This window comes from Mytilus californianus, unplaced genomic scaffold, assembly GCF_021869535.1.
Source record: "Mytilus californianus isolate M0D057914Y unplaced genomic scaffold, xbMytCali1.0.p SCAF_4, whole genome shotgun sequence".
NCBI lineage: Eukaryota > Metazoa > Mollusca > Bivalvia > Mytilida > Mytilidae > Mytilus > Mytilus californianus.
Window position 1 is genome coordinate 7,890,535 of NW_026262690.1, and position 17,465 is coordinate 7,907,999.

A 17,465-nucleotide genomic window follows, 5' to 3' on the forward strand; every position below is an offset into this window, starting at 1 on the left:
TGGTAGTATTGAATCATTGAGTTGTAATTCAATGCTAGAGTTGTTATGTTTAGCCTTGCGATCTTTCATTTCAATAACAACACTCTTTTGTGGTTGGAGTTTATAATTATAGTGTTCTTGGCAGCTGAATTCATATGATATGTTGAGGAGAATCTGAGCTTCTTCAGGATTTGTACAGTTGATAGCTATGTCATCCGCACAGGCAGTTGCGGAGCAATGTATGTGCCCAATTTTCATGCCTAATCCACTATGTTTAAGGTTGTGTAGGAGTGGGTATACATCTTCTTTAATGTTAAATACTTCAGAGACTAGTCCTCCAAATTCTACAGATGATGAAACATTTGTGTATAGGCTGTTAATTAAGGTTCAATGACGGTCTTGTATCTCCAGGTGATACAATCTACGCATCATAGTGAGGTTCACTACAACATCAATAGCAGATTTAGCATCTAGTAGTATAATGATAAAGAGTAGTCCTAGATCTAACGCTTCTCTCCTGGCCTCTTCCATAATAAAACCAGCATTTATTGGAGCACAGTTTTTTGTTAATCCTCGTTGTAGGTTACTTTGGTGTGCATTGGTATCTGGTGTAATTCTATTTTGAGGATCGATTCGATAATTTTTCCAAGTATTGGGAGAACAGTTATTCTTCTGTATTTCTTAATATCGAGGATAGAACCTTTGTTTTTGTACATAAGAGCCAGTAGGCCTTCTTTGAGTATATCTGGTACCATTCCTGATTTAAATATTGCTGGGATGATTTTGTGTGTACAATCAAGGACTTCATCTCCTCCGTAAAGGAAGTGTTCAATCGTCAGATCGAATTTATCTGCTGTTTTTCCTTTATTTTTGTTAATCATAGCTTCGTTAACTTCCTTTTTAGAAGGCAGTTGAATATCTACACATTTGACTAGTTCTGTTATGATATCTATTTTCCTGTTCGATATTTGGTTGGTAATTATATATATTGTCATGCGCTGGTATAGCCAGGTTTGCTTTGCCTCTGTTTGTTGATCAACATCTGAAAGTTTTTTCTGTCTTTGGTTCTTGTTGCCATAATCTTTAAAACTTAGTTCTCTTATGGCGATTTCTGTTCTATATACGCTCCTTAATTTCTGCTTACACTTCTTTCTTTCTGTGAGAGTATGATGATCAAAGTTAGGTTTTTCTTCCTTGTACCATTCAAATTTTGCTGATTTCATTTCACTATATGCTTCGGATATGGATGGGTTCCACACCTGTAGGTTTCCTTTTTTTCTTCTTTATTGTTTTTGCAGGTATACATTTTAGCGCAGCATTTCTCAAGGTATCTGATATATTTGTGACCACATTTATCACGTTGTAGTTTGTATTTAGATTATCCAAAAGATTTAAGATTTTGGTCGGATAAATTTCTTTTAATTGTTTCCTCATATGTGACTTTGTCAATTCGTTCCCAGTTAATTCTGATTTTACATTTTGGCTGGTGCTGCATTATTTCTCTTCTCATAGTCAATTGAAAATGATTTATTGATGGGATACTGATCAGATGTGTTTGGATCGATATCTTTCAATATCTTCTTACTTTAGACGTTTCTTTGTGAGTTTTCGGTAAATAGAAAATAGTCAATTTCACTACACTCTAGTTCTTTTGGATTAATATAGGTATTCCCTGCTTTACAAACAGATAAGTGGCATTCCTTTCTAAATTGATGTATGTAACATGCCCTTTTGTCCTTGTTGGTTTTGGTCAGATCTTCATAAATGTCACCACCAATTAAGATATCATGGGTGAGGCTATACATTAGATGTATTTCATACAGTTGGTCTATGCTTTCTTTGAATTCTTCTAAGTCATGACAACCTCTTGTTGGCAAATAGACAGAAATAAGTAGTGACTTCTGATTTTTGTCTAGTAGTTCCACACGTTCATTTCCGTCTTGTGTTGTGTTAATAAGATGGTTATTTTCCTTTTTCCAAAGTATTGCCGTACCTCCATATCTGCGAGGAATTCGTGCAGGTTGTATATTGTTGTATGTATCGACTGCTTTAACTTCTAAACATATGTCAGTAGCTATTTCTCCCAGCAAGTTTATTTAATAGTGAAATAACCAGTGTTCCTGAATAAGAATTATCTTGGTTTTTTTCAAAAAGCTTGTTATTAAGGGGTACAGCTGTTTTCATGTTCTTACAGTTGTAGGCAGCTACAGTTGTAGACAGCTATATTGTAATATCACTTGAATCATTGGATATAAATGACCCACCAACAACGCAAAGAAATAACATCCGAATTATGACAGTAAACTGTAGAAGCTTGAGAAGTAAAAAAAAAAGAAACGAATTTACCACACTTATAAATATACACGAACCCCCTATAATGCATGCAACCGAAACACACATAGATAAAACCATATCAAATGCAGAACTCATTTATACAAATATTTATGAAGTATACAGAAAAGATCGTGTATTTGATGTAGGACATGAAAGTGGAGGGGTTTTAAACTTGGTAAGAAAAGACCTGTTATCTACAGCTGAAATCACACTAGACACCGACTGTGAAATATGCTGGAATAAGATTGAGATAAAAGGCAGTAAACCACTTTATACAGGCTGCTATTCCAGACCACCAGACAACAATATAGCATCTATTGAAAGCTTAAATACATCGCTAACCAGGCTAACACATTCAAATAATCTACCAAACTTAGTACTCACCGGTGATTTCAACATGCCAGACATAAAATGGGAAATAGATGAAGACAACAACTTCCAAGTATAAAACCAAACAACTATAGTATGGAAACCAATAACAAGTTCACAGAAGCACTTGTAGAAAACTGTCTGACACAAATAGTAAAAGAACCAACACGTCAAGATAACATATTAGACCTTGTACTAACATCAAATCCGTCAAGCATTGAGAATATATCAGTCCAAGATGAAATGAGTGACCATAGCATAGTCATCACTGACATAAATTTAAAAGCAAAAACAAAAAAGCAAATACCAAGGAAAGTATATATTTATAAAAAGGGCAACATGAACGAAATAAATTAACAACTAGATAAAGAGTTGAATAATTTTATACAAAAAGCAAATACAAATACCATACAAGAATGCTGGAATGAATTTAAAGATATATTGTCACAGGCTATAACATCCTATATTACAACCAAAACGCTGTCAACCAGATGGAATGTACCTTGGATCAATAGAGAGACCAAAACAATGATCTGAAGAAAACAAAGGGTTTACAACAAGGCACTTACAATGAAACACACTGGGAAGAATTTAAGCTCCTGAGAAAAACAGTAAAATATAAATTAGAAGAAGCACACCAAAACTATATTTCACAAATATTGGAAGTAGATGAAGAGGGAGAGAGAAAAACACCTGTTGTTGGAAAAAAGTTTTGGCAATATGTTAAATCAAAGAAAAGAGACTCCTGTTGAATAGCACCACTTAGTTCAAATGGAAAACTAATGGAAGACAGCAAAGGTAAAGCAGAAGCACTTAACCATTAACTTGTATCTGTTTTACTGATGAAAACACATCAAGTCAACCAAAACTGAATGGCAGCCCATCGCCTGATATAGACCATCTAGAGATAACAGTAGAAGGAGTAAGAAAGCTATTAATGGACCAGATAACATACAAAACAGAGTCTTCAAGGAATGTGCTACAAGTATCTCGCCATACATAACAACAATATTTAAGAAAACATATGATGAAGGATCTGTCCCAAACGATTGGATTACAGTTATCATCACAGTACTTTTTAAAAAGGGAGACAAAAGCTTGCCAGTAAATTACAGACCTGTTTCATTGACGTCAGTTACATGCAAACTCATGGAACACATCATTTTCAAACACATTATGCATCATCTTGAGAAATATGAAATACTAGTCGATTACCAACATGGCTTCAGACAGAAAAGATCATGCGAATCTCAATTAGTAACAACAATTGAAGATATAGCAAAACATCTAGATAAAAAAGAGAAAGTTGATATGCTAATATAATACTTCAGTAAAGCATTTGATGTAGTGCCTCACATGCAGATTCTGCGGAAATTAGAGCACTACGGAATAAATGGCAAAATAATCGAGTGGGTAAAGGCCTGGCTCACACAACGTCAACAGTATGTAGCAGTTGAAGGTGAAACATCTACAAACGCCTTTGTAAAATCAGGAGTACCCCCAAGGTACAGTTTTAGGCCCATTGATGTTTCTTTTATATATATGATATTGGGGATGACATCAAATCAAAGTTGCGCCTCTTTGCAAGAGATAGCCTTTTATACCTGGCAATAGATTGCAATGATGACTGCAACCAATTACAAAAAGATCTGGATAAATTGGTCGACTGGGCATCAAAATGGCAGATGAAATTAATTTAATGCGTCACATGCATGGCCAAATTTTAGAAAATGTAGACCAAAACCCATATTTAGGAGTTCAGTTCACCAACAACCTGGGATATACACACCAATAACATCACGGCAAAAGCAAATAGATAATTAGGCTTTCTGAGGAGAAACATCAGCAAATTCCCAGAAGAAATTAAGAAAAGAGCATATCAAGCCATTATTAGACCAAACGTTGAATATGCAAGCAGTGCCTGGGATCCATATCAGGAAAACCACATCAAACAGATAGAAATGGTGCAAATAATCACGTTTCATTAAACATCAATACAGCAGAGAACCTGGGTCAGCTACTAGCATACTGAATGAGCTAAAATTACCATCATTAGAGACCAGACGGAAAATAAAAAGGCTTTGATTGTTCCACAAAGCTTAACATCATAAAATAGCCATAAATATTCCAGATTATGTAAAACAACAAAGCAGGACAACACGGCAATATCACCAAATAAATTTAGAAACCTTCAAACTTCAGCCAACACCTACAAATACAGCTTATTTCCACGTACCATCAAAGACTGGAATAGCTTACCAATAAGTCTGTTAAATAAAGAAGATGCAGAGGCATTCAAGAACAGCCTCACATCTTATTTAATAGAGTAGTCACGCAACAAATACTAAATTTTAATTTCACATGTAAATATGTTTTAATGAGCACCATATTGAATGACTTAATTAGTACTTGCGTGATGGGTCTTAGACCCTTTGCATTTCAACGATGTAGATGTAGATGTAGCTACAGCGATGGTTTGGTCAGTAGCTACTGTGGAGGTTTGATTATAGTGTCTATTTCAGGTCTAGTTGGAGCAGGCATTCCCCTAAAAAATGATATCTATTGCTGTTGTTCAAGATTTGCTGATTGATAACAGGAACGGTAGATGGAGGATAATAATTAACGGTTTTTCCTTGTGGTGTTTTAATAGACAATGGGCTATTCCGAGCAATCCGGGAGCTATATTTTTGTTCAATGTGCCTATTTTCTGATGAGTTTCTATATCTCTTGTTTGTATGATTGTAGTTTGCAATGGTGCTTTGGCTAAATTCTGTCCTGTGAGATGATATGGTAGTAATTGAGGTGGTACTTTGACATATGTTTGACTCGGGAGAGTTATTAGATGTTTGGAGGTTTCGCCTAATTTCGGATGGTGCTGTTGCGAGGTACTCGAAAAACTTGAACTGTGAACAGGGCTATCCTTATTCACACTTTGAGAATGATGACTGTTTCTGTGCATTTCTTTTTCGTGGGAATATTGCATATGAGATGTATACGTTGGTACTAAGTTATTTGCATTTTGTTGCCCTTGTGTGGTATTATAAACAGGTCGAGTGCGTGATGGGTTGATGGGTCTGTAGTATATTGGTGGTTCCGGATGATCATCTGGATTTTGGTGAACAGGGCTTCCCTTGTTCACTCCAGATACACTATCTGTGTGGGCATTCTGGGGATACGTTCTAGACACTTGTGTACACTCTATTTTCCATTCTTTGAATTTGCAAATCAACTTGTTTGAGAATGTAATTTGTTACTCTATCTTGTATGCTGTTAACAAGTTTGTCATTTTGTGATTTCTCATTTGTGCGTTCGCTGATGTTTATAGGTTCTTTAGAGATTTTATGTGAATCTTCTAGCTGCACCACTTTGCGTTTTAAGGTTCTAATAGTAATTTCATATTCATTCTTTTCGTTTTTTAATCTCTTTATATATGTGTCAACTCTCACATATCTCTCATTGTTGTCTTTAATGGCTTTCTCTTAAATTTTTAGTTCTTCTTCCCATTTTTTCAGTTTTATCTCTTTTTGTCGATGGTCAGTTGTTCTTGGATTATTTTCATCCCGGGATTGTTTTGAAATCTTTTTGTTGGGCTTTTGTGATATGTCGTTTACTGGACAAGTATTCACAGCTAAAGATATTGGTTGGTATTCTACTTTTGTATTAGAGGGATCGATAATTTTTAGTGATGTTTCTTCTACATTTCTGTTTGTTTCAGTAGTTTTGAGGGGTGTTTCCTCTAGATGTTGGTCTCTTGTACCAATACAACCGTAACATATAGGAGTACTATCCTCATATTGTAGGGCTGTACATTGTTTGGCAAGATTCACATGCATCCATATCATCTCCTCTATTATTCATGTCTAGTTCTCTTCAAGAAGGTCAATTGCAAGGTCAACAGCATCATACTGTATTGCCTTGATTACTGTGGGATTACTGTTGTTCTTACATATTTTACAGTGATGTACAGCTGTGGGATCACTTTCTAAAATCTGGATTATATCATTAGTAAGCTTTTCACAATTGTATTGAATCCAGTGAGTCCCAAAGTCACAAAGTGCTGCTTTGTTTCACATGGTCTTTTACATTTTATGTAGGTAATGTCATTAGGTATATCTTTATTATCCACAATTTTCTTCAATGCTTTCTCATTTGGATTGTGAACAGGGCTTCCCTTATTCACCACGGAATGAGAGAGCAGTTTCTCTAGTTGTGTGATTAATAAATCATTAAGTGATTTAATATCTACATCATAGTATTTTTTCAGAGCATCTTGTATCAGCTTACGAATGTTGATGAGGTCTTCATGGATAAATTTATTTATGTGTTTTCCATTGATGAGCATGGTAGAATTGGTATGATACATATTGATTGTGTATTAGCCATTTACCCTTATTGTGACCTGAACTGTATTTTTCACTGTACTGTCAGTGGAGTTATTTATCCGAACATACCCTTGTTCGGTTGGGTAGGTGTTATAAAATTGAATGGCTACTATTGTGAATAGTTCATATGTAGCTGCATCAGCTTCGATAACTAAACCACCTCCTGTGTATTTGTATACCCAATTTCTGATTCTCTTTGCAGCTAAGAGCTTTCGTTCTAACGATTTTCCTACATTTAGTTTGTAATTCCGCTTCGAAAGTCTGTTATTTTCGGATATATTCTGGTCAGTAGATATATTTGACATCAGGGTACCTGTTCCCTCGTTGTTAATGTTAGGATTATTGACTCTACTCAGTGCCATATTGATGTAATATATGTTTATTGTCAAAACGGGTAAAGTGTTATATGGAGATAGATAGCAAAATTATATTTGTGAACAGGGCTTCCCTAATTTACTGATGGGAAAAAAAACAAGAAGATTGTATTAGTCAACAGGGCTTCTCTAAAGTTCTTTTTTGATGAATACCGTCGTATAGTAGGTTGTAATTTACTTTATTTTTAATTTTGCTCGTACGTCGCTTTTTGCAGGAGATGATCTGGTCTTGGCTACTTTTTGGAGTGTGGACGGAGCTTTCTGTATTAAGTAATTTCAGTTGTTGGTTGTAATAATTAATAATATTTTCCAGTTCTGTATCTTGTTGCTTATCAAAATTTTCAGTTTCAGTTGATGAAGGTTTGCCTTGAAATTTATTCCATCTAGTTAAGGAGTAATAGGGGCATTCAATGAAAAATACGTTTGCTCTTCTATATGCTCTGATGAATTCCTGATTAATTTTTCTAATTGTAATAAGGATTCTTTCGACTCGTGGGTATGGATATGGATGTATTTTTGTAAATTGTCCTTCTTGTAAATTAGTTCACAGGTCCCAAACCAAAAAAAGTACTATAGGCCTGTGAGCGGATTTTATTTTCTGTAGCGCTTCTGGTGTTATAGAGCTGTTTTATACTGGCGCCAGATTTATATAATATGTTTATGTTACGACGGTATCTACCAGGAATAACAGGTTTTAGATATTTTCCTTTACTGCCAGTGATGATGAAAATTTCTTCCGGGTTAGTAGACTGTATGGTAGCTTCCTCATTCAAAGATTTTCTAGTTTTCTTTATTACTTTAGAATACGACATATGTCACCGGGTTTTTATAAGGTCGATAGGATCAGGGGTACAACAAGAAAAAGATGAAAATGATAAGAGAAATTTGTCAAGAAACAATAGGGAACCGGGAATATTATCTATATACTGATACAAAAATTTAAGGTGTTTCCAATAAAATTTGCTAACTGGAAATATTGTCAATATCAATAGTAAGAACAGTTAATAGAATAGTAATAAAAAAACAAAAGGAAAAAACAAAAAGAACCACCGAAAAAAAAAAACAATCAGAAAATACCGCCACCATTCACACATCAAGGCAAGGATGTTATCAGTATAACATGCCAAAGGTTTAATATCAGTTTAACATGCCGAATTTTTTTTTTATCAGTTTAACGTGCCAAAAGTTTTAATTATCCGTTTCAGTTTAACACCCCGAAGTTTTAATTATCAGTTAAACATGCCGATGTTTTTTTATCAGTTTAACATGCCGAAGTTTATGAAAAATCGTATGAAAACCCGGTTGACATGCCGCAATTCCTGTCACATGACTTAAGGTGTCCTGTTGTATCCTTGAATAAATCTGCAATTATGCATTTTTTAACGACAAACATTCTGAGTTCGGTTTTGGATGATCTTTTATGTATTTTTAAGTTTATACACAATAAGTTTTATAGAAACAACGGTGTATATGTGCCGCCTTCTACTCGGAGGAAACTTCATATATAAATTAATGTTTTCTGTATATGTAGAAAACGTATAATAAAGAAATATATATGACTGTATACTATTGTAAAAAATATAATCTGGTGCTTATACTATCCTTGCGATAACATCTGACCGTTCTTCCAGCGGTTACATTTTCACACAGTTACAATAGATGAAGAACTTTTACTTTACTTCTACTTTAATACCTATTAAATGCAGTCATATTGTGTAGTAGTGCTGCATTCGACTAAGCTTGTTTCAGTCAAAAAGATTTGCATATTGCCAAACAAATATTAGGTGTAATTTTATCGTAAATCACCCTTGTTCTAAAGAAATGACAGGATTTACCATTGTTGCAACATTCCAATTCCATTGATAACTGCGAACACATTTTATTTTGTAGAAAAACCATTTAGTTATGGTTAAATTTAGATTATAATTGAAATTCTCGAATACGTTTTATTGCCTCTTCTTTAAATTGAAATGAATGTAAAATAAACTGTACAACATTCAAAGGAATATTAGTACGTTAAGAACAGTTAACATCGTTTTCTGCTTTGCCCGCCTTACATAAATGTAATTATAACTAGTTGTACCACATGATTCAGTTAGTTCGTAATCATTTTTTCTTTTATTTAGCGTAGTTGTATATGGGATATAATTTAGGGATATTATTGTATTATAATTACTTGGAAATAAATGAACAGAAATGTAGGTCATCGGCAAGAAATACATGTTTAACTACGCCTTCTTTATTAAGTCTTTTCACTTTAAATTTAGCTTCGCTTCTATTTAAAAAAACATATTTCGTATTTGATCAATTTGACAACAACACCGATTTCTTTACGGAATAAACTTTCCATGACCAAAAAAATCGCTAATCCTTAAACTTTAAAGATATTATCGTAACATTTGATAGCACCGTAAGATGTTTTTAGTAGAGACTAAGTTACGCGTGAAAAGATTTTGTAAATATCTACAACTATTTATTACAACGTTAACAGAAATTTTAAAACTGGATTCCCTTTTTAGATCGGAAATGCTTTCCTGGCGCTCTACGCGTTTCAATATCTCGTGATTTTTCCAACAATTTTGAGTAATATGACAAATCTATTTTGTATGTAGAAGGAGCTCGTATCATAAGTTTTTGGTTGGAAATATGTGTCAGTCAATATTTACTGTAGTACTAAGTATATCTTAACGCTCTATAATTTTAAAAATAAGTATATATTGCCACACTTAATGTACCTATCGTCATGTTAACCAAACAAAAGCTACCACTGCTTGTATCTTTTTTTTTTACTATAAGAATAATGGTTTAAAATTGCTTTATTGATTTTAAGTTGAGGCTTTTTTACATAACAGAGAATTACTGTAAATGTAATACAGTTTTATCTATTCCGTCAGCATTACAATAGATCGTAAAGTTTATGGTGTCAGACAAGCTTAACACTTCACCAGACAATATCTGCCCACTATCATTGAAGTTCATTTCACCCTCGACTTACATAACCGTTTTTTTATAGGTAGCTCATCAACCCCTTTCCAAGTTATTTTTGTCTCGCCTGCGACGAAAGTCGCAGAATGCAAGACATATGGATGCTAATAGGTCAACTATATTTGGTGTATAGAATGATTGGAAAGCGTATATGTCCGTCTGACAGGGTTAATCTGACCTCAACCCAATTTTCATGATTCTCTGGCCAATGTTAAGTTTTTACTGTTAGATTTTTTTCTCAAATACAATTAGCAATAGTGCACATGTCTGTCTGGCATGGTTCATTTAACTTTGACCTCATTGTCATGAGTTATTGGTCAACGTCCATTTTGTGTGGATAGGTCTGATTGTCAGAGATTATAAGATATAAGCAAACGGATATCTGTAGTTTGTGTATGGAATGATTGATTTTATGGTTTACATATCCGCCTGGCATGATGTTTCTGACCTTGACCTCTTTGCATGGATTATTTATGGTGTTAATTTTAATTGATGCTTGTAGTTAAACCTTAATCTTTAAGACTTTTAACATGAACTCAATTCTGACAAGTAAAGCAGGCGAAACATTTAAGTCTGTGCACTCTTGTTATTGTTTTTTTTTCTTATGTTATGCTCTTGCACCACTGTTTCAGGTTAGGGGTATGTTGAGCGCTCAAACTACACGTTTAACCATCCCTCATTTTTTATGCGCCTGTCCCAAGTTAGAATCCTGTAATTCAGTGTTTAGTTTCGTTTATAGTTTCAATTTAATCGAGCTGCTGATTTTCTCTATGAATTGCTTCACATTTGTCACGCCAAAGCCTTTTATATATTACTATACGATATAATTTTTGGTGGAAGAAGACTTTCCAGTCTTCTGAAATCCAATTCTGCAGTATAGTCTATAAACACACAACGTTTCCAGGAGTATTTCCGTATCCCTGGTTTCTGTGCTTTACAATTTTATAACTTCCATGCCTCATCTCGACTCCGATTTGTAGACATGATCGGTAACAAGTTTGTAAATAGCGTCAGCATCAGTTTATGAAACAAAGACAGAGACACAAATGTACAGTTACCCGAATTTCGCGAAGTTTGTTTACATTCCGCTATTTTTGTTTTTGACATTGAAGAGGGCGCACAAACTTCGAAACAATGGTGACATAATGCTACGCTTCTTTTTGTAGAGAAAGGGAAGTATGACTCGAACGATAACGCTGTATGGAGTTTGGAGGGCGCCCTTGGTACCTTCAAAACCGTAATAATTTACCTGATCCATATTACTATGCAATTTAATTCATGATCAAAATCTGATAATGATATCAAAATTAAATGCTTCATTACAAATTTCTCGTTTCTTTTCTTATCATTACATAACATAAACTGGGACCCGCTTTTATTTTATAACGGAATGAAAAAAAAGTGTATAAGTCAACCAGGAACCAGATTTTGCATAACGATGCATAAATACAAAACGTAATCGGTTATTCGTTCTGTTTTGGTGTTCCACTCCTCAATGATCCTGATGCATGTTTTTTTATTTTAGCTAAGATCCTTCAAACATTAATGCGATGTATATTTTAACAGTATTTTACTAAAGGACGGAGAACATTCGCACCGTAATTTATTTTCGATTTACACGTGCTTTTCGTACTTCCGCTTAATGTCAAACACAACGTTACCAATTGTATTTTTGTGATTCTGACTTATTTTAACACTCGTGATGTGTTCAAGAACCATTTACAAGCATTTTCAATTTCTACTTGATGATGGAAAACGGAGTGCTCCTCGAAAATACCGCAAACGATCACACACGATTTGAAATTACCGGAGTTTCATTAGACGTTTTCAACAAGTTACAAACAGTTTTTTTCCTGAATTCTCGTGGCAAAAATGGGGGCTCAGTCCCTGAAATAAATCCCCTCTTGAAATAATCAGTTCCAGTGTCTGTCTTTTTGGCTCTCACGATATAGTGCGACCTGGGACAGATTCAGTCCAGATCATAAGACGATAAAAAATTGAAATGTCTGACATATGTTGTTACAATGTCAGTCCAATTGTCTGATACAAGGAAATTATTTTTTTAATTGAATTATTACAGGACATTTCAGCGGATGCGTTGTATACAAATGTATGGATCTCAGAGTAGTATTTAGGCGAAAACAACAAAAAATTTACGAAATAAACTTAATTGCACATGATGATTGAAGCATCAAGACCAGTCGTCTTATTTGTAAACTTGTCGATTGTGTCCTATTGTATTAATACAGACAAATCAAGAGATATTTATCCGTTGTAGCTCAGTTTGGAGTTCATGCGATTACTTCTTTTTTAAATCTTAATTTGTTATCGTATATTCTAGATGTATTTACGAGATTTTGGATAACAATAGTATCGAGATGCTCATTATGATGATCTGGAAAATGCTTCAGATGAAGAACGACATATAAACATTGAATCGAAAGTGATACCAGCTGCAAATGTTCACATTTCAGCCCATGTTTAAATCAGCTGTTGCCGTAAATGTCATTCTTATAACAATCAAAACATCAATTTGAACTTAGAAGATATCTTCGAACAGTTCAGCCAACACAGTTTCATTAATTTTGAAAACATCACTTCACATTTGAACAACCCAAAACTTATTACTGAGTCTCCGAACAATCCATTCCTAGTTAAGAAAGCACTTTCATGTCTGTTTTTAACTTTCATTTCTACCCATTAATACCTTGCAAAAAGTAGAAAACTATTTTGCTTCTGCATGTATGTCACTTAAGACTTTTGCATCTTTGTAACAGATATGCGTCGTTCATTGTTTCTTGTTTAATCGCCTACAATCGATACATGATCTGATCGTTCCGGCCGTCTTCCGCAAAAGGAATACTCCCGATGACCTCGGACAATATAACTAAAATTAGAGCAAGCATCGTATCTTCTTTGTCAATACAATATTGCAAAGGTCAACAATGGTATAGCATCCCCTTATTATTTGTATGTTTAGTTATAAATCTACATTTATGTAGCATGTTATCACCTGTCATGATTATATATCTATTTCCCTGACAGCGATACTTTCGAGATTCAAGCCTTGCAAGAATGAAGAAAGCAAAGTCATGCCGTTTGGTGTAAATTGTGTAAGGAACATTAACTATGACCAATGTATTTATGTAGAATATAATATAATCCCATCAAATCACAGTTTTGATACGAGTGCGCCGCTCAAAAAGTAATTGTTTGAAACTTTATCCCCAATTTACTGTTCCTATTAATTCTGCAGGTATGCTTTGTGCTCCTAATGTTTTTGTTGCACTTTTCTGAACTCAAGCATTCTCTCCCTCTTTCGCAAGCGCTGTGTGTTACCTATTTTTATTGTGTCACATAGTCTTTTCCAAACATTTAATTATATCTAGCGATGAAAACATTTACTCGAAATGTGCTAGTCTTCTGGTGCTTTTGTCCTATTCAGGAAGAGACTAAATTTCTTTTCTGTTTAAAGTTATTAGAAGCACTAAGGTCTATCCTATGACTAGATTTCCTAGATCAGATATGGCTTAACCTATTTAAATCAGGGTTTCCAATGCTCTTCAAATTTGTAAGTGATTCGGCTTTCCAATTGTTTTGGTTCGGATGCCACTGATGAATGAATCTTTTGTTGACAAACCATACGTCTGGCATACCAGATTAAAACTATCTTTTATGGGTTTGGGTCAAGTAGGGTATACGGGATTGTAGTTCCATCGGAAGAATAGAGGGATAAATCAGTTTATATATACATAGGTCGACAGGTTGACAGTTTTAGTTTTTATGTACATAGGTCGACAGATCGACAGTTTGAAAGGTCGACATAAACCAATGGGCATTATTGGTCAATTGTCGACGGTCCGGCCCGTTGACCTGTCGACCATCAACCACTATAGTAATAATTTTTGATATAACTTTGATTTAATCATTTTTCATAATTTTGTCACCTGTCGACCTGTCGACTATCTAGTTGTCAACTGCATGTAAACCTGTCGACTATGTACTTGTCAACTGCATGTAAACCTGCCGACTATCTACTTGTCAACTGCATGCAAACCTGTCGACTATCTACTAGTCAACTGCATGCAAACCTGTCGACTATCTACTTGTCAACTGCATGTAAACCTGTCGACCTGTCAACTGTCGACTTGTTTTAATTTTTACCACTTAAGCATTACTCTGGTGTAATATATTGGGTTTTACAGTGTAAATAACGGTTTAACATAAAAAGAGATGTGCATATGAACAAAACATTTTCTATAATGCATTATTGTGTTGATTTTCCTATATTTTCGTTTTGTTACAATTTCCTACTTGCAAAGATGCGATCGATTTGAAATTACCGGAGTTTCATTAGACGTTTTCAACAAGTTACAAACAGTTTTTTTCCTGAATTCTCGTGGCAAAAATGGGGGCTCAGTCCCTGAAATAAATCCCCTCTTGAAATAATCAGTTCCAGTGTCTGTCTTTTTGGCTCTCACGATATAGTGCGACCTGGGACATATTCAGTCCAGATCATAAGACGATAAAAAATTGAAATGTCTGACATATGTTGTTACAATGTCAGTCCAATTGTCTGATACAAGGAAATTATTTTTTAATTGAATTATTACAGGAGACATTTCAGCGGATGCGTTGTATACAAATGTATGGATCTCAGAGTAGTATTTAGGCGAAAACAACAAAAAATTTACGAAATAAACTTAATTGCACATGATGATTGAAGCATCAAGACCAGTCGTCTTATTTGTAAACTTGTCGATTGTGTCCTATTGTATTAATACAGACAAATCAAGAGATATTTATCCGTTGTAGCTCAGTTTGGAGTTCATGCCATTATTTCTTTTTTAAATCTTAATTTGTTATCGTATATTCTAGATGTATTTACGAGATTTTGGATAACAATAGTATCGAGATGCTCATTATGATGATCTGGAAAATGCTTCAGATGAAGAACGACATATAAACATTGAATCGAAAGTGATACCAGCTGCAAATGTTCACATTTCAGCCCATGTTTAAATCAGCTGTTGCCGTAAATGTCATTCTTATAACAATCAAAACATCAATTTGAACTTAGAAGATATCTTCGAACAGTTCAGCCAACACAGTTTCATTAATTTTGAAAACATCACTTCACATTTGAACAACCCAAAACTTATTACTGAGTCTCCGAACAATCCATTCCTAGTTAAGAAAGCACTTTAATGTCTGTTTTTAACTTTCATTTCTACCCATTAATACCTTGCAAAAAGTAGAAAACTATTTTGCTTCTGCATGTATGTCACTTAAGACTTTTGCATCTTTGTAACAGATATGCGTCGTTCATTGTTTCTTGTTTAATCGCCTACAATCGATACATGATCTGATCGTTCCGGCCGTCTTCCGCAAAAGGAATACTCCCGATGACCTCGGACAATATAACTAAAATTAGAGCAAGCATCGTATCTTCTTTGTCAATACAATATTGCAAAGGTCAACAATGGTATAGCATCCCCTTATTATTTGTATGTTTAGTTATAAATCTACATTTATGTAGCATGTTATCACCTGTCATGATTATATATCTATTTCCCTGACAGCGATACTTTCGAGATTCAAGCCTTGCAAGAATGAAGAAAGCAAAGTCATGCCGTTTGGTGTAAATTGTGTAAGGAACATTAACTATGACCAATGTATTTATGTAGAATATAATATAATCCCATCAAATCACAGTTTTGATACGAGTGCGCCGCTCAAAAAGTAATTGTTTGAAACTTTATCCCCAATTTACTGTTCCTATTAACTCTGCAGGTATGCTTTGTGCTCCTAATGTTTTTGTTGCACTTTTCTGAACTCAAGCATTCTCTCCCTCTTTCGCAAGCGCTGTGTGTTACCTATTTTTATTGTGTCACATAGTCTTTTCCAAACATTTAATTATATCTAGCGATGAAAACATTTACTCGAAATGTGCTAGTCTTCTGGTGCTTTTGTCCTATTCAGGAAGAGACTAAATTTCTTTTCTGTTTAAAGTTATTAGAAGCACTAAGGTCTATCCTATGACTAGATTTCCTAGATCAGATATGGCTTAACCTATTTAAATCAGGGTTTCCAATGCTCTTCAAATTTGTAAGTGATTCGGCTTTCCAATTGTTTTGGTTCGGATGCCACTGATGAATGAATCTTTTGTTGACAAACCATACGTCTGGCATACCAGATTAAAACTATCTTTTATGGGTTTGGGTCAAGTAGGATATACGGGATTGTAGTTCCATCGGAAGAATAGAGGGATAAATCAGTTTATATATACATAGGTCGACAGGTTGACAGTTTTAGTTTTTATGTACATAGGTCGACAGATCGACAGTTTGAAAGGTCGACATAAACCAATGGGCATTATTGGTCAATTGTCGACGGTCCGGCCCGTTGACCTGTCGACCATCAACCACTATAGTAATAATTTTTGGTATAACTTTGATTTAATCATTTTTCATAATTTTGTCACCTGTCGACCTGTCGACTATCTAGTTGTCAACTGCATGTAAACCTGTCGACTATGTACTTGTCAACTGCATGTAAACCTGCCGAATATCTACTTGTCAACTGCATGCAAACCTGTCGACTATCTACTTGTCAACTGCATGCAAACCTGTCGACTATCTACTTGTCAACTGCATGTAAACCTGTCGACCTGTCAACTGTCGACTTGTTTTAATTGTTACCACTTAAGCATTACTCTGGTGTAATATATTGGGTTTTACAGTGTAAATAACGGTTTAACATAAAAAGAGATGTGCATATGAACAAAAAATTTTCTATAATGCATTATTGTGTTGATTTTCCTATATTTTCGTTTTGTTACAATTTCCTACTTGCAAAGATGCGATCGATTTGAAATTAACAAGGGAGAAAATAAAATTAACAATCTCAGCACCCGGAGCTAAAATCTGAAGTAAATTGGCACTTATTACACGTTCTAGTCTCCATTAAATTGCATTGGCATAAACAGTTATAATCAAAGTTACCATTCAGGAGCGATTAACAGTGTTCAGTAGTTTTAAAT